General features: G+C 42.6%; 7 non-coding genes across 7 annotated transcripts; all 7 read right to left on the bottom strand.

Annotated features, from left to right (window-relative positions):
• Window positions 1–705: 705 nt before the first annotated feature.
• TRNAL-AAG (transfer RNA leucine (anticodon AAG)) lies at window positions 706–787 on the bottom strand. Its single transcript has one exon. It is a non-coding gene; the product is annotated as a tRNA-Leu (tRNA).
• Window positions 788–4,908: 4,121 nt separating this feature from the next.
• Window positions 4,909–4,990, bottom strand: TRNAL-AAG (transfer RNA leucine (anticodon AAG)). The gene has a single exon. It is a non-coding gene; the product is annotated as a tRNA-Leu (tRNA).
• Window positions 4,991–9,111: 4,121 nt separating this feature from the next.
• On the bottom strand, window positions 9,112–9,193 carry TRNAL-AAG (transfer RNA leucine (anticodon AAG)). Its single transcript has one exon. It is a non-coding gene; the product is annotated as a tRNA-Leu (tRNA).
• A 4,121-nt stretch (window positions 9,194–13,314) lies between these two features.
• On the bottom strand, window positions 13,315–13,396 carry TRNAL-AAG (transfer RNA leucine (anticodon AAG)). The gene has a single exon. It is a non-coding gene; the product is annotated as a tRNA-Leu (tRNA).
• A 4,106-nt stretch (window positions 13,397–17,502) lies between these two features.
• On the bottom strand, window positions 17,503–17,584 carry TRNAL-AAG (transfer RNA leucine (anticodon AAG)). Its single transcript has one exon. It is a non-coding gene; the product is annotated as a tRNA-Leu (tRNA).
• Window positions 17,585–21,690: 4,106 nt separating this feature from the next.
• On the bottom strand, window positions 21,691–21,772 carry TRNAL-AAG (transfer RNA leucine (anticodon AAG)). The gene has a single exon. It is a non-coding gene; the product is annotated as a tRNA-Leu (tRNA).
• Window positions 21,773–25,894: 4,122 nt separating this feature from the next.
• Window positions 25,895–25,976, bottom strand: TRNAL-AAG (transfer RNA leucine (anticodon AAG)). The gene has a single exon. It is a non-coding gene; the product is annotated as a tRNA-Leu (tRNA).
• Between the last annotated feature and the right edge of the window lie 101 nt (window positions 25,977–26,077).

Below are 26,077 nucleotides of genomic sequence, written 5' to 3'. Positions count from 1 at the left end.
ACTCTCACAAATGTGAGACCTTTCGCATTGCAAATGCTTGTTTTTTTGTGCAGGCAAGTGTGCGTGGAGCCTGCTTTGGTTCTTAAGACCTCAGACCTAAAGCAAAGCTTAGACAGAAACATAGCAATGTGCCCTTTGCACACAGTTAGAGATCCTACTAAATGGAGTCATATATAGGTCTGCACGGCCATTTTGCACAATTTTGTTGTGATATAAAGTTTCGGTAGAGCTCAATGAGAGCTGGTAGTTATGGCCGAGTGGTTAAGGTGATGGGCTTGAAATCCTTTGGGGGTTCCCTGCACGGGTTTGAATCCTGCTGACTACCTCTGTTGTTTATTTTAAACCTGATTTTTAAAATAACTGTGAAGAACACATTTACCAACTTTATTTGGGAAGATAGATAATTTACTTTAAATCTTTATTTAACAGAGGTTCGATTTTATTTTGCAGAGAGAAGAGCGGGTGACCGCGTGGGGAGAACAAATGATTTGTTAAACCTTCCATTTGAAGGTGATCTAAGCAGAATGAAGCAAAACAACAGCAGCGCCAATCAGCCGATTTCTTGGAGTCCACGGTTTAGGAGTTTACTTAGAAGGAGACTGTAAAAGAGTTTTAAAATTAGGGACCTATTGGTAGAGTCACTGTTTATGCAAATTGAAGGGTCAGAAGGGAGATGCGTCATTAAGATCTGTAAAAATCCATCTCTGGCAGCGGTGGGATTTGAACCCACGCCTCCAAAGAGACTGGAGCCTTAATCCAGCGCCTTAGACCGCTCGGCCACGCTACCTGCTGCTCTCAGTGTGTCTGTGCACTTGATGAGCACCGCAACCCTGAGCCTCCTCACTGAGTGTGGAAAGTCGAGTTGATAAACCATTTCATGGACATGATTACAATGTCGGGAGGGTGATGTGGTAATTGAAGGTTATCTCTCTTACTCAGTCACTGCACAAGTCTTCTCCCACCTGCTCGGACCTAGTGCAATCACCTTAAAAGACAACACTCTCCGAGCAATGACTTCCAACCAAGGTATAAGCACCTGCTCTACATAGGCAATGTGACTCCATCATTTTCTAATGAAACAAGTGTTCATACTGGTGGGCTCATTTCTTTGGGTGGGATCTAATGAATGAGCAGTTCATTCAAAAATAACTGAGGAGTTGCACGTATTCATGACATCAGCCCTATTGCCGCACCCAGTCTCCCCAACATACTGTTTAGCTTTCCAGTGACGTCATGTCTTGTGTGGCCTATTCACATTCCGCTGTTAATATTTTTTAGCCAACAGAATTCCACACTTCCCGGTCTTTGAGCTCACATTGAAAAGGCACAAGTCCCAAAATGCAACCGGGTGCTGTTTAAAACTCCAGCACTGGTGGGCGGTGCCCCAGGTGACATGGGGTCCACCTGGATGCTCTGACTGCCTTTCACGTGACAGTCACAGACACACACAGGACAGAGGTTCAAAAGCTATTCTGAAAGAAGTAAGCACAACAGGCCCACGTGAAACGAAACTTTTTAAATAGATGATTTTTGTTTCTATTGACCTGGTTCTCACTCGTTCTGCGCGCCAAGTCAAATGTAAATGAGCCCCGCAATAAAAATGCACAGAGGATGGTAAAATTCACTTCACTCTGCGCTCGTTGATGCTGAGAGCATGGTTGTCAGCCCGCACGCTTGTTATTTTGATGTGGAATTACTTGATTGCTTTGTGATAATTTTCATTACTCCGAATTGCAAGCTCCCCTACCCCAGTAATAACGTTTGAGGTATTGCTTCCCTACCACACCAACAAGGCCACCCTCTGACCAAGTCCTTTGCCTCTCTTCAGAACTACCATAAGCCCCTCCATGCACTAGGAACTTTTTGCTTGACGACCATCTAGGCGTCCTTGGAATATTGATATTTAGAAGTAACAATGTTTGTTTATTTTAACTAACTGACCTTTTTAGGGTCTCGCTTGATAGACTCTGTAGCATTCAGTAAAGGGCTTGGAGCCCGCATGTCTCTCACCATTTTTTTATTTATGTGGCACTCTTCTTTACAGTTTCCTAATTCATCAAGGCATGTCTTGCATCATTTCCGTTCCTCTCTGTAGAGCAGCGACCAAGCGTTGATTGATTCAGCTTAATCAGTGCCTGACCGCTGCTCCCCACCTGATCAAGGTACTATTTTTTCCTTTTACCTTCTAGTGCCCTGCAAACAGAAGGCTTGTGACTGGCAAAAACATGCCCAGCAGGACAACCAAAACTGTTAAGTTTTAAATTTAAATCGAACTTTCTTTTATTTTGCCAAATCGTCTTTTCCCACGTTCCACGCATGTTTTCTTTTGCTTTTGTTCGTGGGCACTCTTCTCAAAAGATGACGATTAGCTCGTTTAAAATATTGCAAATCAACAGTGTTTCTTTATTATGTGTAAATTCTGAAATTAATCTTTAACACATAATCCTGCGGTACACTTCAATCCACCCCACTCCAATCTTCCCCACTACAATCCACCCCATCCAGACCACTTCACCCACACTAATCCACCTCACTCCAGTCCAAATCACTCACCCGAATCCAATCCACTCTAACTCATCCTACTCCAATCCTCTCCACCCACCCCAAGCAAATCTGTCTCACTCCAATGTGCCCCACTATAATAAAAAACAATCTGCACCACTCCAAAACAATCTGTCCCACTTCGATCCAAAACAATCTGCCCCACTCCAATCTGCCCGACTCCACTTCAAAACAATCTCCCCTACTCCAATTCAAAACAATCTACCCCACTGCAATCTGCTGCACTCCAATCAAAAACAAACTACCACACTGCAATCCAAAACAATCTGCCATACTGCAATCGAAAACAATCTGTCCCACCCAAGGCAGTGGTGGCTGGTGCACTTTGAAAGGAGTTGGTGGGAGGGAAAAATAGTTCATCTGAAGCTAAGTGAAGAAATTGGAATAAAATAGTGCATTTTAACCCCTTCGCTGCCAGCCTTTTCCCCCTCAGGTGCCAGGCATTTTTTTGGCTATTTGGGGCAGGGCGCGCTTAGGCCCTCATAGATTTTTGTCCACATAAGCTATCCACGCCAAATTTGCGTCCTTTTTTTCCAACATCCTAGGGATTCTAGAGGTACCCAGACTTTGTGGGTTCCCCTGAAGGAGACCAAGAAATTAGCCAAAATACAGTAAAAATTTTGTTTTAAAAAAGAAAAAAATGGAAAAAAGGGCTGGAGAAGAAGGCTTGTGGTTTTTGTCCCTGAAATTGGCATCAACAAAGGGTTTGCACTGCTAAAATCACCAGCTTCCCAGCTTTCAGGGACAGGCAGACTTGAATCAGAAAACCCAATTTTTCAACACAATTTTGGCATTTTACTGGGACATACCCCATTTTTACGATTTTGTGTGCTTTTAGCCTCCTTCCAGTCAGTGACAGAAATGGGTGTGAAACCAATGCTGGGTCCCAGTAACCTAAACATTTTTGAAAAGAAGACAACATTCTGAATTCAGCAATGGGTAACTTGTGTAGATCTTACAAGTGTTTCCTACAGAAAATAACAACTGAAATAAAAAAAAAATATTGAAATTGAGAAGAAAAAAACAGCCATTTTCCTCTACGTTTTACTCTGTAACTTTTTTCTGCAATGTCAGATTTTTGAAAGCAATATACCATTACGCCTGCTGGACTCTTCTGGTTGCGGGGATATATAGGGCTTGAAGGTTCATCAAGAACCCTAGGTATCCAGAGAAAATAAATGAGCTGCACCTTGCAGTGGGTTTTCATTCTATACCGGGTATACTGCAATTAATTTGCCGAAGTATATAGAGTGAAAAATAGGTATCAAGAAAACCTTTCTATTTCCAAAATGGGCACAAGATAAGGAGTGAAGGAGCAGTGGTTATTTGCACATCTCTGAATTCTGGGGTGCCCACACTAGCATGCGAATTAAAGGGCATTTCTCAAATAGACGTCTTTTTTACACACTGTCTTATATTTGGAAGGAAAAAATGTAGATAAAGACAAGGGGCAGTAACTCTTGTTTTGCTATTCTATGTTTCCCCAAGTCTCCCGATAACATTTTTTACCTCACTTGTGTGGGTAGGCCTAGCGCCCGCGACAGGAAGTGCCCCAAAACACAATGTGGACACATCAAATTTTCCCAAAGAAAACCAAAACCTAGGTAAAAGACATTGTCATTTGCAACGCCAATAGCTCTAACTCTCACAAATGTGAGACCTTTCGCATTGCAAATGCTTGTTTTTTTGTGCAGGCAAGTGTGCGTGGAGCCTGCTTTGGTTCTTAAGACCTCAGACCTAAAGCAAAGCTTAGACAGAAACATAGCAATGTGCCCTTTGCACACAGTTAGAGATCCTACTAAATGGAGTCATATATAGGTCTGCACGGCCATTTTGCACAATTTTGTTGTGATATAAAGTTTCGGTAGAGCTCAATGAGAGTTGGTAGTTATGGCCGAGTGGTTAAGGTGATGGGCTTGAAATCCTTTGGGGGTTCCCTGCACGGGTTTGAATCCTGCTGACTACCTCTGTTGTTTATTTTAAACCTGATTTTTAAAATAACTGTGAAGAACACATTTACCAACTTTATTTGGGAAGATAGATAATTTACTTTAAATCTTTATTTAACAGAGGTTCGATTTTATTTTGCAGAGAGAAGAGCTGGTGACCGCGTGGGGAGAACAAATGATTTGTTAAACCTTCCATTTGAAGGTGATCTAAGCAGAATGAAGCAAAACAACAGCAGCGCCAATCAGCCGATTTCTTGGAGTCCACGGTTTAGGAGTTTACTTAGAAGGAGACTGTAAAAGAGTTTTAAAATTAGGGACCTATTGGTAGAGTCACTGTTTATGCAAATTGAAGGGTCAGAAGGGAGATGCGTCATTAAGATCTGTAAAAATCCATCTCTGGCAGCGGTGGGATTTGAACCCACGCCTCCAAAGAGACTGGAGCCTTAATCCAGCGCCTTAGACCGCTCGGCCACGCTACCTGCTGCTCTCAGTGTGTCTGTGCACTTGATGAGCACCGCAACCCTGAGCCTCCTCACTGAGTGTGGAAAGTCGAGTTGATAAACCATTTCATGGACATGATTACAATGTCGGGAGGGTGATGTGGTAATTGAAGGTTATCTCTCTTACTCAGTCACTGCACAAGTCTTCTCCCACCTGCTCGGACCTAGTGCAATCACCTTAAAAGACAACACTCTCCGAGCAATGACTTCCAACCAAGGTATAAGCACCTGCTCTACATAGGCAATGTGACTCCATCATTTTCTAATGAAACAAGTGTTCATACTGGTGGGCTCATTTCTTTGGGTGGGATCTAATGAATGAGCAGTTCATTCAAAAATAACTGAGGAGTTGCACGTATTCATGACATCAGCCCTATTGCCGCACCCAGTCTCCCCAACATACTGTTTAGCTTTCCAGTGACGTCATGTCTTGTGTGGCCTATTCACATTCCGCTGTTAATATTTTTTAGCCAATAGAATTTCACAGGCTCCCGTCTTTGAGCTCACATTGAAAAGGCACAAGTCCCAAAATGCAACCGGGTGCTGTTTAAAACTCCAGCACTGGTGGGCGGTGCCCCAGGTGACATGGGGCCCACCTGGATGCTCTGACTGCCTTTCACGTGACAGTCACAGACACACACAGGACAGAGGTTCAAAAGCTATTCTGAAAGAAGTAAGCACAACAGGCCCACGTGAAACTAAACTTTTTAAATAGATGATTTTTGTTTCTATTGACCTGGTTCTCACTCGTTCTGTGCGCCAAGTCAAATGTAAATGAGCCCCGCAATAAAAATGCACAGAGGATGGTAAAATTCACTTCACTCTGCGCTCGTTGATGCTGAGAGCATGGTTGTCAGCCCGCACGCTTGTTATTTTGATGTGGAATTACTTGATTGCTTTGTGATAATTTTCATTACTCCGAATTGCAAGCTCCCCTACCCCAGTAATAATGTTTGAGGTATTGCTTCCCTACCACACCAACAAGGCCACCCTCTGACCAAGTCCTTTGCCTCTCTTCAGAACTACCATAAGCCCCTCCATGCACTAGGAACTTTTTGCTTGACGACCATCTAGGCGTCCTTGGAATATTGATATTTAGAAGTAACAATGTTTGTTTATTTTAACTAACTGACCTTTTTAGGGTCTCGCTTGATAGACTCTGTAGTATTCAGTAAAGGGCTTGGAGCCCGCATGTCTCTCACCATTTTTTTATTTATGTGGCACTCTTCTTTACAGTTTCCTAATTCATCAAGGCATGTCTTGCATCATTTCCGTTCCTCTCTGTAGAGCAGCGACCAAGCGTTGATTGATTCAGCTTAATCAGTGCCTGACCGCTGCTCCCCACCTGATCAAGGTACTATTTTTTCCTTTTACCTTCTAGTGCCCTGCAAACAGAAGGCTTGTGACTGGCAAAAACATGCCCAGCAGGACAACCAAAACTGTTAAGTTTTAAATTTAAATCGAACTTTCTTTTATTTTGCCAAATCGTCTTTTCCCACGTTCCACGCATGTTTTCTTTTGCTTTTGGTCGTGGGCACTCTTCTCAAAAGATGACGATTAGCTCGTTTAAAATATTGCAAATCAACAGTGTTTCTTTATTATGTGTAAATTCTGAAATTAATCTTTAACACATAATCCTGCGGTACACTTCAATCCACCCCACTACAATCTTCCCCACTACAATCCACCCCATCCAGACCACTTCACCCACACTAATCCACCTCACTCCAGTCCAAATCACTCACCCGAATCCAATCCACTCTAACTCATCCTACTCCAATCCTCTCCACCCACCCCAAGCAAATCTGTCTCACTCCAATGTGCCCCACTATAATAAAAAACAATCTGCACCACTCCAAAACAATCTGTCCCACTTCGATCCAAAACAATCTGCCCCACTCCAATCTGCCCGACTCCACTTCAAAACAATCTCCCCTACTCCAATTCAAAACAATCTACCCCACTGCAATCTGCTGCACTCCAATCAAAAACAAACTACCACACTGCAATCCAAAACAATCTGCCATACTGCAATCGAAAACAATCTGTCCCACCCAAGGCAGTGGTGGCTGGTGCACTTTGAAAGGAGTTGGTGGGAGGGAAAAATAGTTCATCTGAAGCTAAGTGAAGAAATTGGAATAAAATAGTGCATTTTAACCCCTTCGCTGCCAGCCTTTTCCCCCTCAGGTGCCAGGCATTTTTTTGGCTATTTGGGGCAGGGCGCGCTTAGGCCCTCATAGATTTTTGTCCACATAAGCTATCCACGCCAAATTTGCGTCCTTTTTTTCCAACATCCTAGGGATTCTAGAGGTACCCAGACTTTGTGGGTTCCCCTGAAGGAGACCAAGAAATTAGCCAAAATACAGTAAAAATTTTGTTTTAAAAAAGAAAAAAATGGAAAAAAGGGCTGGAGAAGAAGGCTTGTGGTTTTTGTCCCTGAAATTGGCATCAACAAAGGGTTTGCACTGCTAAAATCACCAGCTTCCCAGCTTTCAGGGACAGGCAGACTTGAATCAGAAAACCCAATTTTTCAACACAATTTTGGCATTTTACTGGGACATACCCCATTTTTACGATTTTGTGTGCTTTTAGCCTCCTTCCAGTCAGTGACAGAAATGGGTGTGAAACCAATGCTGGGTCCCAGTAACCTAAACATTTTTGAAAAGAAGACAACATTCTGAATTCAGCAATGGGTAACTTGTGTAGATCTTACAAGTGTTTCCTACAGAAAATAACAACTGAAATAAAAAAAAAATATTGAAATTGAGAAGAAAAAAACAGCCATTTTCCTCTACGTTTTACTCTGTAACTTTTTTCTGCAATGTCAGATTTTTGAAAGCAATATACCATTACGCCTGCTGGACTCTTCTGGTTGCGGGGATATATAGGGCTTGTAGGTTCATCAAGAACCCTAGGTATCCAGAGAAAATAAATGAGCTGCACCTTGCAGTGGGTTTTCATTCTATACCGGGTATACTGCAATTAATTTGCCGAAGTATATAGAGTGAAAAATAGGTATCAAGAAAACCTTTCTATTTCCAAAATGGGCACAAGATAAGGAGTGAAGGAGCAGTGGTTATTTGCACATCTCTGAATTCTGGGGTGCCCACACTAGCATGCGAATTAAAGGGCATTTCTCAAATAGACGTCTTTTTTACACACTGTCTTATATTTGGAAGGAAAAAATGTAGATAAAGACAAGGGGCAGTAACTCTTGTTTTGCTATTCTATGTTTCCCCAAGTCTCCCGATAACATTTTTTACCTCACTTGTGTGGGTAGGCCTAGCGCCCGCGACAGGAAGTGCCCCAAAACACAACGTGGACACATCAAATTTTCCCAAAGAAAAGCAAAACCTAGGTAAAAGACATTGTCATTTGCAACGCCAATAGCTCTAACTCTCACAAATGTGAGACCTTTCGCATTGCAAATGCTTGTTTTTTTGTGCAGGCAAGTGTGCGTGGAGCCTGCTTTGGTTCTTAAGACCTCAGACCTAAAGCAAAGCTTAGACAGAAACATAGCAATGTGCCCTTTGCACACAGTTAGAGATCCTACTAAATGGAGTCATATATAGGTCTGCACGGCCATTTTGCACAATTTTGTTGTGATATAAAGTTTCGGTAGAGCTCAATGAGAGCTGGTAGTTATGGCCGAGTGGTTAAGGTGATGGGCTTGAAATCCTTTGGGGGTTCCCTGCACGGGTTTGAATCCTGCTGACTACCTCTGTTGTTTATTTTAAACCTGATTTTTAAAATAACTGTGAAGAACACATTTACCAACTTTATTTGGGAAGATAGATAATTTACTTTAAATCTTTATTTAACAGAGGTTCGATTTTATTTTGCAGAGAGAAGAGCGGGTGACCGCGTGGGGAGAACAAATGATTTGTTAAACCTTCCATTTGAAGGTGATCTAAGCAGAATGAAGCAAAACAACAGCAGCGCCAATCAGCCGATTTCTTGGAGTCCACGGTTTAGGAGTTTACTTAGAAGGAGACTGTAAAAGAGTTTTAAAATTAGGGACCTATTGGTAGAGTCACTGTTTATGCAAATTGAAGGGTCAGAAGGGAGATGCGTCATTAAGATCTGTAAAAATCCATCTCTGGCAGCGGTGGGATTTGAACCCACGCCTCCAAAGAGACTGGAGCCTTAATCCAGCGCCTTAGACCGCTCGGCCACGCTACCTGCTGCTCTCAGTGTGTCTGTGCACTTGATGAGCACCGCAACCCTGAGCCTCCTCACTGAGTGTGGAAAGTCGAGTTGATAAACCATTTCATGGACATGATTACAATGTCGGGAGGGTGATGTGGTAATTGAAGGTTATCTCTCTTACTCAGTCACTGCACAAGTCTTCTCCCACCTGCTCGGACCTAGTGCAATCACCTTAAAAGACAACACTCTCCGAGCAATGACTTCCAACCAAGGTATAAGCACCTGCTCTACATAGGCAATGTGACTCCATCATTTTCTAATGAAACAAGTGTTCATACTGGTGGGCTCATTTCTTTGGGTGGGATCTAATGAATGAGCAGTTCATTCAAAAATAACTGAGGAGTTGCACGTATTCATGACATCAGCCCTATTGCCGCACCCAGTCTCCCCAACATACTGTTTAGCTTTCCAGTGACGTCATGTCTTGTGTGGCCTATTCACATTCCGCTGTTAATATTTTTTAGCCAACAGAATTCCACACTTCCCGGTCTTTGAGCTCACATTGAAAAGGCACAAGTCCCAAAATGCAACCGGGTGCTGTTTAAAACTCCAGCACTGGTGGGCGGTGCCCCAGGTGACATGGGGTCCACCTGGATGCTCTGACTGCCTTTCACGTGACAGTCACAGACACACACAGGACAGAGGTTCAAAAGCTATTCTGAAAGAAGTAAGCACAACAGGCCCACGTGAAACGAAACTTTTTAAATAGATGATTTTTGTTTCTATTGACCTGGTTCTCACTCGTTCTGCGCGCCAAGTCAAATGTAAATGAGCCCCGCAATAAAAATGCACAGAGGATGGTAAAATTCACTTCACTCTGCGCTCGTTGATGCTGAGAGCATGGTTGTCAGCCCGCACGCTTGTTATTTTGATGTGGAATTACTTGATTGCTTTGTGATAATTTTCATTACTCCGAATTGCAAGCTCCCCTACCCCAGTAATAACGTTTGAGGTATTGCTTCCCTACCACACCAACAAGGCCACCCTCTGACCAAGTCCTTTGCCTCTCTTCAGAACTACCATAAGCCCCTCCATGCACTAGGAACTTTTTGCTTGACGACCATCTAGGCGTCCTTGGAATATTGATATTTAGAAGTAACAATGTTTGTTTATTTTAACTAACTGACCTTTTTAGGGTCTCGCTTGATAGACTCTGTAGCATTCAGTAAAGGGCTTGGAGCCCGCATGTCTCTCACCATTTTTTTATTTATGTGGCACTCTTCTTTACAGTTTCCTAATTCATCAAGGCATGTCTTGCATCATTTCCGTTCCTCTCTGTAGAGCAGCGACCAAGCGTTGATTGATTCAGCTTAATCAGTGCCTGACCGCTGCTCCCCACCTGATCAAGGTACTATTTTTTCCTTTTACCTTCTAGTGCCCTGCAAACAGAAGGCTTGTGACTGGCAAAAACATGCCCAGCAGGACAACCAAAACTGTTAAGTTTTAAATTTAAATCGAACTTTCTTTTATTTTGCCAAATCGTCTTTTCCCACGTTCCACGCATGTTTTCTTTTGCTTTTGTTCGTGGGCACTCTTCTCAAAAGATGACGATTAGCTCGTTTAAAATATTGCAAATCAACAGTGTTTCTTTATTATGTGTAAATTCTGAAATTAATCTTTAACACATAATCCTGCGGTACACTTCAATCCACCCCACTCCAATCTTCCCCACTACAATCCACCCCATCCAGACCACTTCACCCACACTAATCCACCTCACTCCAGTCCAAATCACTCACCCGAATCCAATCCACTCTAACTCATCCTACTCCAATCCTCTCCACCCACCCCAAGCAAATCTGTCTCACTCCAATGTGCCCCACTATAATAAAAAACAATCTGCACCACTCCAAAACAATCTGTCCCACTTCGATCCAAAACAATCTGCCCCACTCCAATCTGCCCGACTCCACTTCAAAACAATCTCCCCTACTCCAATTCAAAACAATCTACCCCACTGCAATCTGCTGCACTCCAATCAAAAACAAACTACCACACTGCAATCCAAAACAATCTGCCATACTGCAATCGAAAACAATCTGTCCCACCCAAGGCAGTGGTGGCTGGTGCACTTTGAAAGGAGTTGGTGGGAGGGAAAAATAGTTCATCTGAAGCTAAGTGAAGAAATTGGAATAAAATAGTGCATTTTAACCCCTTCGCTGCCAGCCTTTTCCCCCTCAGGTGCCAGGCATTTTTTTGGCTATTTGGGGCAGGGCGCGCTTAGGCCCTCATAGATTTTTGTCCACATAAGCTATCCACGCCAAATTTGCGTCCTTTTTTTCCAACATCCTAGGGATTCTAGAGGTACCCAGACTTTGTGGGTTCCCCTGAAGGAGACCAAGAAATTAGCCAAAATACAGTAAAAATTTTGTTTTAAAAAAGAAAAAAATGGAAAAAAGGGCTGGAGAAGAAGGCTTGTGGTTTTTGTCCCTGAAATTGGCATCAACAAAGGGTTTGCACTGCTAAAATCACCAGCTTCCCAGCTTTCAGGGACAGGCAGACTTGAATCAGAAAACCCAATTTTTCAACACAATTTTGGCATTTTACTGGGACATACCCCATTTTTACGATTTTGTGTGCTTTTAGCCTCCTTCCAGTCAGTGACAGAAATGGGTGTGAAACCAATGCTGGGTCCCAGTAACCTAAACATTTTTGAAAAGAAGACAACATTCTGAATTCAGCAATGGGTAACTTGTGTAGATCTTACAAGTGTTTCCTACAGAAAATAACAACTGAAATAAAAAAAAAATATTGAAATTGAGAAGAAAAAAACAGCCATTTTCCTCTACGTTTTACTCTGTAACTTTTTTCTGCAATGTCAGATTTTTGAAAGCAATATACCATTACGCCTGCTGGACTCTTCTGGTTGCGGGGATATATAGGGCTTGAAGGTTCATCAAGAACCCTAGGTATCCAGAGAAAATAAATGAGCTGCACCTTGCAGTGGGTTTTCATTCTATACCGGGTATACTGCAATTAATTTGCCGAAGTATATAGAGTGAAAAATAGGTATCAAGAAAACCTTTCTATTTCCAAAATGGGCACAAGATAAGGAGTGAAGGAGCAGTGGTTATTTGCACATCTCTGAATTCTGGGGTGCCCACACTAGCATGCGAATTAAAGGGCATTTCTCAAATAGACGTCTTTTTTACACACTGTCTTATATTTGGAAGGAAAAAATGTAGATAAAGACAAGGGGCAGTAACTCTTGTTTTGCTATTCTATGTTTCCCCAAGTCTCCCGATAACATTTTTTACCTCACTTGTGTGGGTAGGCCTAGCGCCCGCGACAGGAAGTGCCCCAAAACACAATGTGGACACATCAAATTTTCCCAAAGAAAACCAAAACCTAGGTAAAAGACATTGTCATTTGCAACGCCAATAGCTCTAACTCTCACAAATGTGAGACCTTTCGCATTGCAAATGCTTGTTTTTTTGTGCAGGCAAGTGTGCGTGGAGCCTGCTTTGGTTCTTAAGACCTCAGACCTAAAGCAAAGCTTAGACAGAAACATAGCAATGTGCCCTTTGCACACAGTTAGAGATCCTACTAAATGGAGTCATATATAGGTCTGCACGGCCATTTTGCACAATTTTGTTGTGATATAAAGTTTCGGTAGAGCTCAATGAGAGCTGGTAGTTATGGCCGAGTGGTTAAGGTGATGGGCTTGAAATCCTTTGGGGGTTCCCTGCACGGGTTTGAATCCTGCTAACTACCTCTGTTGTTTATTTTAAACCTGATTTTTAAAATAACTGTGAAGAACACATTTACCAACTTTATTTGGGAAGATAGATAATTTACTTTAAATCTTTATTTAACAGAGGTTCGATTTTATTTTGCAGAGAGAAGAGCGGGTGACCGCGTGGGGAGAACAAATGATTTGTTAAACCTTCCATTTGAAGGTGATCTAAGCAGAATGAAGCAAAACAACAGCAGCGCCAATCAGCCGATTTCTTGGAGTCCACGGTTTAGGAGTTTACTTAGAAGGAGACTGTAAAAGAGTTTTAAAATTAGGGACCTATTGATAGAGTCACTGTTTATGCAAATTGAAGGGTCAGAAGGGAGATGCGTCATTAAGATCTGTAAAAATCCATCTCTGGCAGCGGTGGGATTTGAACCCACGCCTCCAAAGAGACTGGAGCCTTAATCCAGCGCCTTAGACCGCTCGGCCCCGCTACCTGTTGCTCTCAGTGTGTCTGAGCACTTCATGAGCACCGTAACCCTGAGTCTCCTCACTTAGTGTGGAAAGTCGAGTTGATAAACCATTTCATGGACATGATTACAATGTCGGGAGGGTGATGTGGTAATTGAAGGTTATCTCTCTTACTCAGTCACTGCACAAGTCTTCTCCCACCTGCTCGGACCTAGTGCAATCACCTTAAAAGACAACACTCTCCGAGCAATGACTTCCAACCAAGGTATAAGCACCTGCTCTACATAGGCAATGTGACTCCATCATTTTCTAATGAAACAAGTGTTCATACTGGTGGGGTCATTTCTTAGGGTGGGATCTAATGAATGAGCAGTTCATTCAAAAATAACTGAGGAGTTGCACGTATTCATGACATCAGCCCTATTGCCGCACCCAGTCTCCCCAACATACTGTTTAGCTTTCCAGTGACGTCATGTCTTGTGTGGCCTATTCACATTCCGCTGTTAATATTTTTTAGCCAACAGAATTCCACACTTCCCGGTCTTTGAGCTCACATTGAAAAGGCACAAGTCCCAAAATGCAACCGGGTGCTGTTTAAAACTCCAGCACTGGTGGGCGGTGCCCCAGGTGACATGGGGCCCACCTGGATGCTCTGACTGCCTTTTCACGTGACAGTCACAGACACACACAGGACAGAGGTTCAAAAGCTATTCTGAAAGAAGTAAGGACAACAGGCCCACGTGAAACTAAACTTTTTAAATAGATGACTTTTGTTTCTATTGACCTGGTTCTCACTCGTTCTGCGCGCCAAGTCAAATGTAAATGAGCCCCGCAATAAAAATGCACAGAGGATGGTAAAATTCACTTCACTCTGCGCTCGTTGATGCTGAGAGCATGGTTGTCAGCCCGCACGCTTGTTATTTTGATGTGGAATTACTTGATTGCTTTGTGATAATTTTAATTACTCCGAATTGCAAGCTCCCCTACCCCAGTAATAATGTTTGAGGTATTGCTTCCCTACCACACCAACAAGGCCACCCTCTGACCAAGTCCTTTGCCTCTCTTCAGAACTACCATAAGCCCCTCCATGCACTAGGAACTTTTTGCTTGACGACCATCTAGGCGTCCTTGGAATATTGATATTTAGAAGTAACAATGTTTGTTTATTTTAACTAACTGACCTTTTTAGGGTCTCGCTTGATAGACTCTGTAGTATTCAGTAAAGGGCTTGGAGCCCGCATGTCTCTCACCATTTTTTTATTTATGTGGCACTCTTCTTTACAGTTTCCTAATTCATCAAGGCATGTCTTGCATCATTTCCGTTCCTCTCTGTAGAGCAGCGACCAAGCGTTGATTGATTCAGCTTAATCAGTGCCTGACCGCTGCTCCCCACCTGATCAAGGTACTATTTTTTCCTTTTACCTTCTAGTGCCCTGCAAACAGAAGGCTTGTGACTGGCTAAAACATGCCCAGCAGGACAACCAAAACTGTTAAGTTTTAAATTTAAATCGAACTTTCTTTTATTTTGCCAAATCGTCTTTTCCCACGTTCCACGCATGTTTTCTTTTGCTTTTGTTCGTGGGCACTCTTCTCAAAAGATGACGATTAGCTCGTTTAAAATATTGCAAATCAACAGTGTTTCTTTATTATGTGTAAATTCTGAAATTAATCTTTAACACATAATCCTGCGGTACACTTCAATCCACCCCACTCCAATCTTCCCCACTACAATCCACCCCATCCAGACCACTTCACCCACACTAATCCACCTCACTCCAGTCCAAATCACTCACCCGAATCCAATCCACTCTAACTCATCCTACTCCAATCCTCTCCACCCACCCCAAGCAAATCTGTCTCACTCCAATGTGCCCCACTATAATAAAAAACAATCTGCACCACTCCAAAACAATCTGTCCCACTTCGATCCAAAACAATCTGCCCCACTCCACTTCAAAACAATCTCCCCTACTCCAATTCAAAACAATCTACCCCACTGCAATCTGCTGCACTCCAATCAAAAACAAACTACCACACTGCAATCCAAAACAATCTGCCATACTGCAATCGAAAACAATCTGTCCCACCCAAGGCAGTGGTGACTGGTGCACTTTGAAAGGAGTTGGTGGGAGGGAAAAATAGTTCATCTGAAGCTAAGTGAAGAAATTGGAATAAAATAGTGCATTTTAACCCCTTCGCTGCCAGCCTTTTCCCCCTCAGGTGCCAGGCATTTTTTTGGCTATTTGGGGCAGGGCGCGCTTAGGCCCTCATAGATTTTTGTCCACATAAGCTATCCACGCCAAATTTGCGTCCTTTTTTTCCAACATCCTAGGGATTCTAGAGGTACCCAGACTTTGTGGGTTCCCCTGAAGGAGACCAAGAAATTAGCCAAAATACAGTAAAAATTTTGTTTTAAAAAAGAAAAAATGGAAAAAAGGGCTGGAGAAGAAGGCTTGTGGTTTTTGTCCCTGAAATTGGCATCAACAAAGGGTTTGCACTGCTAAAATCACCAGCTTCCCAGCTTTCAGGGACAGGCAGACTTGAATCAGAAAACCCAATTTTTCAACACAATTTTGGCATTTTACTGGGACATACCCCATTTTTACGATTTTGTGTGCTTTTAGCCTCCTTCCAGTCAGTGACAGAAATGGGTGTGAAACCAATGCTGGGTCCCAGTAACCTAAACATTTTTGAAAAGAAGACAACATTCTGAATTCAGCAATGGGTAACTTGTGTAGATCTTACAAGTGTTTCCTACAGAAAATAACAACTGAAATAAAAAAAAAATATTGAAATTTAGAAGAAAAAAACAGCCATTTTCCTCTACGTTTTACTCTGTAACTTTTTTCTGCAATGTCAGATTTTTGAAAGCAATATACCATTACGCCTGCTGGACTCTTCTGGTTGTGGGGATATATAGGGCTTGTAGGTTCATCAAGAACCCTAGGTATCCAGAGAAAATAAATGAGCTGCACCTTGCAGTGGGTTTTCATTCTATACCGGGTATACTGCAATTAATTTGCCGAAGTATATAGAGTGAAAAATAGGTATCAAGAAAACCTTTCTATTTCCAAAATGGGCACAAGATAAGGAGTGAAGGAGCAGTGGTTATTTGCACATCTCTGAATTCTGGGGTGCCCACACTAGCATGCGAATTAAAGGGCATTTCTCAAATAGACGTCTTTTTTACACACTGTCTTATATTTGGAAGGAAAAAATGTAGATAAAGACAAGGGGCAGTAACTCTTGTTTTGCTATTCTATGTTTCCCCAAGTCTCCCGATAACATTTTTTACCTCACTTGTGTGGGTAGGCCTAGCGCCCGCGACAGGAAGTGCCCCAAAACACAACGTGGACACATCAAATTTTCCCAAAGAAAAGCAAAACCTAGGTAAAAGACATTGTCATTTGCAACGCCAATAGCTCTAACTCTCACAAATGTGAGACCTTTCGCATTGCAAATGCTTGTTTTTTTGTGCAGGCAAGTGTGCGTGGAGCCTGCTTTGGTTCTTAAGACCTCAGACCTAAAGCAAAGCTTAGACAGAAACATAGCAATGTGCCCTTTGCACACAGTTAGAGATCCTACTAAATGAAGTCATATATAGGTCTGCACGGCCATTTTGCACAATTTTGTTGTGATATAAAGTTTCGGTAGAGCTCAATGAGAGCTGGTAGTTATGGCCGAGTGGTTAAGTTGATGGGCTTGAAATCCTTTGGGGGTTCCCTGCACGGGTTTGAATCCTGCTGACTACCTCTGTTGTTTATTTTAAACCTGATTTTTAAAATAACTGTGAAGAACACATTTACCAACTTTATTTGGGAAGATAGATAATTTACTTTAAATCTTTATTTAACAGAGGTTCGATTTTATTTTGCAGAGAGAAGAGCGGGTGACCGCGTGGGGAGAACAAATTATTTGTTAAACCTTCCATTTGAAGGTGATCTAAGCAGAATGAAGCAAAACAACAGCAGCGCCAATCAGCCGATTTCTTGGAGTCCACGGTTTAGGAGTTTACTTAGAAGGAGACTGTAAAAGAGTTTTAAAATTAGGGACCTATTGGTAGAGTCACTGTTTATGCAAATTGAAGGGTCAGAAGGGAGAAGCGTCATTAAGATCTGTAAAAATCCATCTCTGGCAGCGGTGGGATTTGAACCCACGCCTCCAAAGAGACTGGAGCCTTAATCCAGCGCCTTAGACCGCTCGGCCACGCTACCTGCTGCTCTCAGTGTGTCTGTGCACTTGATGAGCACCGCAACCCTGAGCCTCCTCACTGAGTGTGGAAAGTCGAGTTGATAAACCATTTCATGGACATGATTACAATGTCGGGAGGGTGATGTGGTAATTGAAGGTTATCTCTCTTACTCAGTCACTGCACAAGTCTTCTCCCACCTGCTCGGACCTAGTGCAATCACCTTAAAAGACAACACTCTCCGAGCAATGACTTCCAACCAAGGTATAAGCACCTGCTCTACATAGGCAATGTGACTCCATCATTTTCTAATGAAACAAGTGTTCATACTGGTGGGCTCATTTCTTTGGGTGGGATCTAATGAATGAGCAGTTCATTCAAAAATAACTGAGGAGTTGCACGTATTCATGACATCAGCCCTATTGCCGCACCCAGTCTCCCCAACATACTGTTTAGCTTTCCAGTGACGTCATGTCTTGTGTGGCCTATTCACATTCCGCTGTTAATATTTTTTAGCCAATAGAATTTCACAGGCTCCCGTCTTTGAGCTCACATTGAAAAGGCACAAGTCCCAAAATGCAACCGGGTGCTGTTTAAAACTCCAGCACTGGTGGGCGGTGCCCCAGGTGACATGGGGTCCACCTGGATGCCCTGACTGCCTTTTCACGTGACAGTCACAGACACACACAGGACAGAGGTTCAAAAGCTATTCTGAAAGAAGTAAGGACAACAGGCCCACGTGAAACTAAACTTTTTAAATAGATGATTTTTGTTTCTATTGACCTGGTTCTCACTCGTTCTGCGCGCCAAGTTAAATGTAAATGAGCCCCGCAATAAAAATGCACAGAGGATGGTAAAATTCACTTCACTCTGCGCTCGTTGATGCTGAGAGCATGGTTGTCAGCCCGCACGCTTGTTATTTTGATGTGGAATTACTTGATTGCTTTGTGATAATTTTCATTACTCCGAATTGCAAGCTCCCCTACCCCAGTAATAATGTTTGAGGTATTGCTTCCCTACCACACCAACAAGGCCACCCTCTGACCAAGTCCTTTGCCTCTCTTCAGAACTACCATAAGCCCCTCCATGCACTAGGAACTTTTTGCTTGACGACCATCTAGGCGTCCTTGGAATATTGATATTTAGAAGTAACAATGTTTGTTTATTTTAACTAACTGACCTTTTTAGGGTCTCGCTTGATAGACTCTGTAGTATTCAGTAAAGGGCTTGGAGCCCGCATGTCTCTCACCATTTTTTTATTTATGTGGCACTCTTCTTTACAGTTTCCTAATTCATCAAGGCATGTCTTGCATCATTTCCGTTCCTCTCTGTAGAGCAGCGACCAAGCGTTGATTGATTCAGCTTAATCAGTGCCTGACCGCTGCTCCCCACCTGATCAAGGTACTATTTTTTCCTTTTACCTTCTAGTGCCCTGCAAACAGAAGGCTTGTGACTGGCAAAAACATGCCCAGCAGGACAACCAAAACTGTTAAGTTTTAAATTTAAATCGAACTTTCTTTTATTTTGCCAAATCGTCTTTTCCCACGTTCCACGCATGTTTTCTTTTGCTTTTGTTCGTGGGCACTCTTCTCAAAAGATGACGATTAGCTCGTTTAAAATATTGCAAATCAACAGTGTTTCTTTATTATGTGTAAATTCTGAAATTAATCTTTAACACATAATCCTGCGGTACACTTCAATCCACCCCACTCCAATCTTCCCCACTACAATCCACCCCATCCAGACCACTTCACCCACACTAATCCACCTCACTCCAGTCCAAATCACTCACCCGAATCCAATCCACTCTAACTCATCCTACTCCAATCCTCTCCACCCACCCCAAGCAAATCTGTCTCACTCCAATGTGCCCCACTATAATAAAAAACAATCTGCACCACTCCAAAACAATCTGTCCCACTTCGATCCAAAACAATCTGCCCCACTCCACTTCAAAACAATCTCCCCTACTCCAATTCAAAACAATCTACCCCACTGCAATCTGCTGCACTCCAATCAAAAACAAACTACCACACTGCAATCCAAAACAATCTGCCATACTGCAATCGAAAACAATCTGTCCCACCCAAGGCAGTGGTGGCTGGTGCACTTTGGAAGGAGTTGGTGGGAGGGAAAAATAGTTCATCTGAAGCTAAGTGAAGAAATTGGAATAAAATAGTGCATTTTAACCCCTTCGCTGCCAGCCTTTTCCCCCTCAGGTGCCAGGCATTTTTTTGGCTATTTGGGGCAGGGCGCGCTTAGGCCCTCATAGATTTTTGTCCACATAAGCTATCCATGCCAAATTTGCGTCCTTTTTTTCCAACATCCTAGGGATTCTAGAGGTACCCAGACTTTGTGGGTTCCCCTGAAGGAGACCAAGAAATTAGCCAAAATACAGTAAAAATTTTGTTTTAAAAAAGAAAAAATGGAAAAAAGGGCTGGAGAAGAAGGCTTGTGGTTTTTGTCCCTGAAATTGGCATCAACAAAGGGTTTGCACTGCTAAAATCACCAGCTTCCCAGCTTTCAGGGACAGGCAGACTTGAATCAGAAAACCCAATTTTTCAACACAATTTTGGCATTTTACTGGGACATACCCCATTTTTACGATTTTGTGTGCTTTTAGCCTCCTTCCAGTCAGTGACAGAAATGGGTGTGAAACCAATGCTGGGTCCCAGTAACCTAAACATTTTTGAAAAGAAGACAACATTCTGAATTCAGCAATGGGTAACTTGTGTAGATCTTACAAGTGTTTCCTACAGAAAATAACAACTGAAATAAAAAAAAAATATTGAAATTGAGAAGAAAAAAACAGCCATTTTCCTCTACGTTTTACTCTGTAACTTTTTTCTGCAATGTCAGATTTTTGAAAGCAATATACCATTACGCCTGCTGGACTCTTCTGGTTGCGGGGATATATAGGGCTTGTAGGTTCATCAAGAACCCTAGGTATCCAGAGAAAATAAATGAGCTGCACCTTGCAGTGGGTTTTCATTCTATACCGGGTATACTGCAATTAATTTGCCGAAGTATATAGAGTGAAAAATAGGTATCAAGAAAACCTTTCTATTTCCAAAATGGGCACAAGATAAGGAGTGAAGGAGCAGTGGTTATTTGCACATCTCTAAATTCTGGGGTGCCCACACTAGCATGCGAATTAAAGGGCATTTCTCAAATAGACGTCTTTTTTACACACTGTCTTATATTTGGAAGGAAAAAATGTAGATAAAGACAAGGGGCAGTAACTCTTGTTTTGCTATTCTATGTTTCCCCAAGTCTCCCGATAACATTTTTTACCTCACTTGTGTGGGTAGGCCTAGCGCCCGCGACAGGAAGTGCCCCAAAACACAACGTGGACACATCAAATTTTCCCAAAGAAAACCAAAACCTAGGTAAAAGACATTGTCATTTGCAACGCCAATAGCTCTAACTCTCACAAATGTGAGACCTTTCGCATTGCAAATGCTTGTTTTTTTGTGCAGGCAAGTGTGCGTGGAGCCTGCTTTGGTTCTTAAGACCTCAGACCTAAAGCAAAGCTTAGACAGAAACATAGCAATGTGCCCTTTGCACACAGTTAGAGATCCTACTAAATGGAGTCATATATAGGTCTGCACGGCCATTTTGCACAATTTTGTTGTGATATAAAGTTTCGGTAGAGCTCAATGAGAGTTGGTAGTTATGGCCGAGTGGTTAAGGTGATGGGCTTGAAATCCTTTGGGGGTTCCCTGCACGGGTTTGAATCCTGCTGACTACCTCTGTTGTTTATTTTAAACCTGATTTTTAAAATAACTGTGAAGAACACATTTACCAACTTTATTTGGGAAGATAGATAATTTACTTTAAATCTTTATTTAACAGAGGTTCGATTTTATTTTGCAGAGAGAAGAGCGGGTGACCGCGTGGGGAGAACAAATTATTTGTTAAACCTTCCATTTGAAGGTGATCTAAGCAGAATGAAGCAAAACAACAGCAGCGCCAATCAGCCGATTTCTTGGAGTCCACGGTTTAGGAGTTTACTTAGAAGGAGACTGTAAAAGAGTTTTAAAATTAGGGACCTATTGGTAGAGTCACTGTTTATGCAAATTGAAGGGTCAGAAGGGAGAAGCGTCATTAAGATCTGTAAAAATCCATCTCTGGCAGCGGTGGGATTTGAACCCACGCCTCCAAAGAGACTGGAGCCTTAATCCAGCGCCTTAGACCGCTCGGCCACGCTACCTGCTGCTCTCAGTGTGTCTGTGCACTTGATGAGCACCGCAACCCTGAGCCTCCTCACTGAGTGTGGAAAGTCGAGTTGATAAACCATTTCATGGACATGATTACAATGTCGGGAGGGTGATGTGGTAATTGAAGGTTATCTCTCTTACTCAGTCACTGCACAAGTCTTCTCCCACCTGCTCGGACCTAGTGCAATCACCTTAAAAGACAACACTCTCCGAGCAATGACTTCCAACCAAGGTATAAGCACCTGCTCTACATAGGCAATGTGACTCCATCATTTTCTAATGAAACAAGTGTTCATACTGGTGGGCTCATTTCTTTGGGTGGGATCTAATGAATGAGCAGTTCATTCAAAAATAACTGAGGAGTTGCACGTATTCATGACATCAGCCCTATTGCCGCACCCAGTCTCCCCAACATACTGTTTAGCTTTCCAGTGACGTCATGTCTTGTGTGGCCTATTCACATTCCGCTGTTAATATTTTTTAGCCAATAGAATTTCACAGGCTCCCGTCTTTGAGCTCACATTGAAAAGGCACAAGTCCCAAAATGCAACCGGGTGCTGTTTAAAACTCCAGCACTGGTGGGCGGTGCCCCAGGTGACATGGGGCCCACCTGGATGCCCTGACTGCCTTTTCACGTGACAGTCACAGACACACACAGGACAGAGGTTCAAAAGCTATTCTGAAAGAAGTAAGCACAACAGGCCCACGTGAAACTAAACTTTTTAAATAGATGATTTTTGTTTCTATTGACCTGGTTCTCACTCGTTCTGCGCGCCAAGTCAAATGTAAATGAGCCCCGCAATAAAAATGCACAGAGGATGGTAAAATTCACTTCACTCTGCGCTCGTTGATGCTGAGAGCATGGTTGTCAGCCCGCACGCTTGTTATTTTGATGTGGAATTACTTGATTGCTTTGTGATAATTTTCATTACTCCGAATTGCAAGCTCCCCTACCCCAGTAATAACGTTTGAGGTATTGCTTCCCTACCACACCAACAAGGCCACCCTCTGACCAAGTCCTTTGCCTCTCTTCAGAACTACCATAAGGCCCTCCATGCACTAGGAACTTTTTGCTTGACGACCATCTAGGCGTCCTTGGAATATTGATATTTAGAAGTAACAATGTTTGTTTATTTTAACTAACTGACCTTTTTAGGGTCTCGCTTGATAGACTCTGTAGCATTCAGTAAAGGGCTTGGAGCCCGCATGTCTCTCACCATTTTTTTATTTATGTGGCACTCTTCTTTACAGTTTCCTAATTCATCAAGGCATGTCTTGCATCATTTCCGTTCCTCTCTGTAGAGCAGCGACCAAGCGTTGATTGATTCAGCTTAATCAGTGCCTGACCGCTGCTCCCCACCTGATCAAGGTACTATTTTTTCCTTTTACCTTCTAGTGCCCTGCAAACAGAAGGCTTGTGACTGGCAAAAACATGCCCAGCAGGACAACCAAAACTGTTAAGTTTTAAATTTAAATCGAACTTTCTTTTATTTTGCCAAATCGTCTTTTCCCACGTTCCACGCATGTTTTCTTTTGCTTTTGTTCGTGGGCACTCTTCTCAAAAGATGACGATTAGCTCGTTTAAAATATTGCAAATCAACAGTGTTTCTTTATTATGTGTAAATTCTGAAATTAATCTTTAACACATAATCCTGCGGTACACTTCAATCCACCCCACTCCAATCTTCCCCACTACAATCCACCCCATCCAGACCACTTCACCCACACTAATCCACCTCACTCCAGTCCAAATCACTCACCCGAATCCAATCCACTCTAACTCATCCTACTCCAATCCTCTCCACCCACCCCAAGCAAATCTGTCTCACTCCAATGTGCCCCACTATAATAAAAAACAATCTGCACCACTCCAAAACAATCTGTCCCACTTCGATCCAAAACAATCTGCCCCACTCCAATCTGCCCGACTCCACTTCAAAACAATCTCCCCTACTCCAATTCAAAACAATCTACCCCACTGCAATCTGCTGCACTCCAATCAAAAACAAACTACCACACTGCAATCCAAAACAATCTGCCATACTGCAATCGAAAACAATCTGTCCCACCCAAGGCAGTGGTGGCTGGTGCACTTTGAAAGGAGTTGGTGGGAGGGAAAAATAGTTCATCTGAAGCTAAGTGAAGAAATTGGAATAAAATAGTGCATTTTAACCCCTTCGCTGCCAGCCTTTTCCCCCTCAGGTGCCAGGCATTTTTTGGGCTATTTGGGGCAGGGCGCGCTTAGGCCCTCATAGATTTTTGTCCACATAAGCTATCCACGCCAAATTTGCGTCCTTTTTTTCCAACATCCTAGGGATTCTAGAGGTACCCAGACTTTGTGGGTTCCCCTGAAGGAGACCAAGAAATTAGCCAAAATACAGTAAAAATTTTGTTTTAAAAAAGAAAAAAATGGAAAAAAGGGCTGGAGAAGAAGGCTTGTGGTTTTTGTCCCTGAAATTGGCATCAACAAAGGGTTTGCACTGCTAAAATCACCAGCTTCCCAGCTTTCAGGGACAGGCAGACTTGAATCAGAAAACCCAATTTTTCAACACAATTTTGGCATTTTACTGGGACATACCCCATTTTTACGATTTTGTGTGCTTTTAGCCTCCTTCCAGTCAGTGACAGAAATGGGTGTGAAACCAATGCTGGGTCCCAGTAACCTAAACATTTTTGAAAAGAAGACAACATTCTGAATTCAGCAATGGGTAACTTGTGTAGATCTTACAAGTGTTTCCTACAGAAAATAACAACTGAAATAAAAAAAAAATATTGAAATTGAGAAGAAAAAAACAGCCATTTTCCTCTACGTTTTACTCTGTAACTTTTTTCTGCAATGTCAGATTTTTGAAAGCAATATACCATTACGCCTGCTGGACTCTTCTGGTTGCGGGGATATATAGGGCTTGTAGGTTCATCAAGAACCCTAGGTATCCAGAGAAAATAAATGAGCTGCACCTTGCAGTGGGTTTTCATTCTATACCGGGTATACTGCAATTAATTTGCCGAAGTATATAGAGTGAAAAATAGGTATCAAGAAAACCTTTCTATTTCCAAAATGGGCACAAGATAAGGAGTGAAGGAGCAGTGGTTATTTGCACATCTCTGAATTCTGGGGTGCCCACACTAGCATGCAAATTAAAGGGCATTTCTCAAATAGACGTCTTTTTTACACACTGTCTTATATTTGGAAGGAAAAAATGTAGATAAAGACAAGGGGCAGTAACTCTTGTTTTGCTATTCTATGTTTCCCCAAGTCTCCCGATAACATTTTTTACCTCACTTGTGTGGGTAGGCCTAGCGCCCGCGACAGGAAGTGCCCCAAAACACAACGTGGACACATCAAATTTTCCCAAAGAAAACCAAAACCTAGGTAAAAGACATTGTCATTTGCAACGCCAATAGCTCTAACTCTCACAAATGTGAGACCTTTCGCATTGCAAATGCTTGTTTTTTTGTGCAGGCAAGTGTGCGTGGAGCCTGCTTTGGTTCTTAAGACCTCACACCTAAAGCAAAGCTTAGACAGAAACATAGCAATGTGCCCTTTGCACACAGTTAGAGATCCTACTAAATGGAGTCATATATAGGTCTGCACGGCCATTTTGCACAATTTTGTTGTGATATAAAGTTTCGGTAGAGCTCAATGAGAGCTGGTAGTTATGGCCGAGTGGTTAAGGTGATGGGCTTGAAATCCTTTGGGGGTTCCCTGCACGGGTTTGAATCCTGCTGACTACCTCTGTTGTTTATTTTAAACCTGATTTTTAAAATAACTGTGAAGAACACATTTACCAACTTTATTTGGGAAGATAGATAATTTACTTTAAATCTTTATTTAACAGAGGTTCGATTTTATTTTGCAGAGAGAAGAGCGGGTGACCGCGTGGGGAGAACAAATGATTTGTTAAACCTTCCATTTGAAGGTGATCTAAGCAGAATGAAGCAAAACAACAGCAGCGCCAATCAGCCGATTTCTTGGAGTCCACGGTTTAGGAGTTTACTTAGAAGGAGACTGTAAAAGAGTTTTAAAATTAGGGACCTATTGGTAGAGTCACTGTTTAAGCAAATTGAAGGGTCAGAAGGGAGATGCGTCATTAAGATCTGTAAAAATCCATCTCTGGCAGCGGTGGGATTTGAACCCACGCCTCCAAAGAGACTGGAGCCTTAATCCAGCACCTTAGACCGCTCGGCCACGCTACCTGTTGCTCTCAGTGTGTCTGTGCACTTCATGAGCACCGTAACCCTGAGTCTCCTCACTTGGTGTGGAAAGTCGAGTTGATAAACCATTTCATGGACATGAT

The sequence above is a fragment of the Pleurodeles waltl genome, chromosome 12, assembly GCF_031143425.1.
Source record: "Pleurodeles waltl isolate 20211129_DDA chromosome 12, aPleWal1.hap1.20221129, whole genome shotgun sequence".
NCBI lineage: Eukaryota > Metazoa > Chordata > Amphibia > Caudata > Salamandridae > Pleurodeles > Pleurodeles waltl.
Note: the sequence above shows the minus strand (reverse complement) of the source record. Positions and strands in the feature narration are given on the sequence as shown.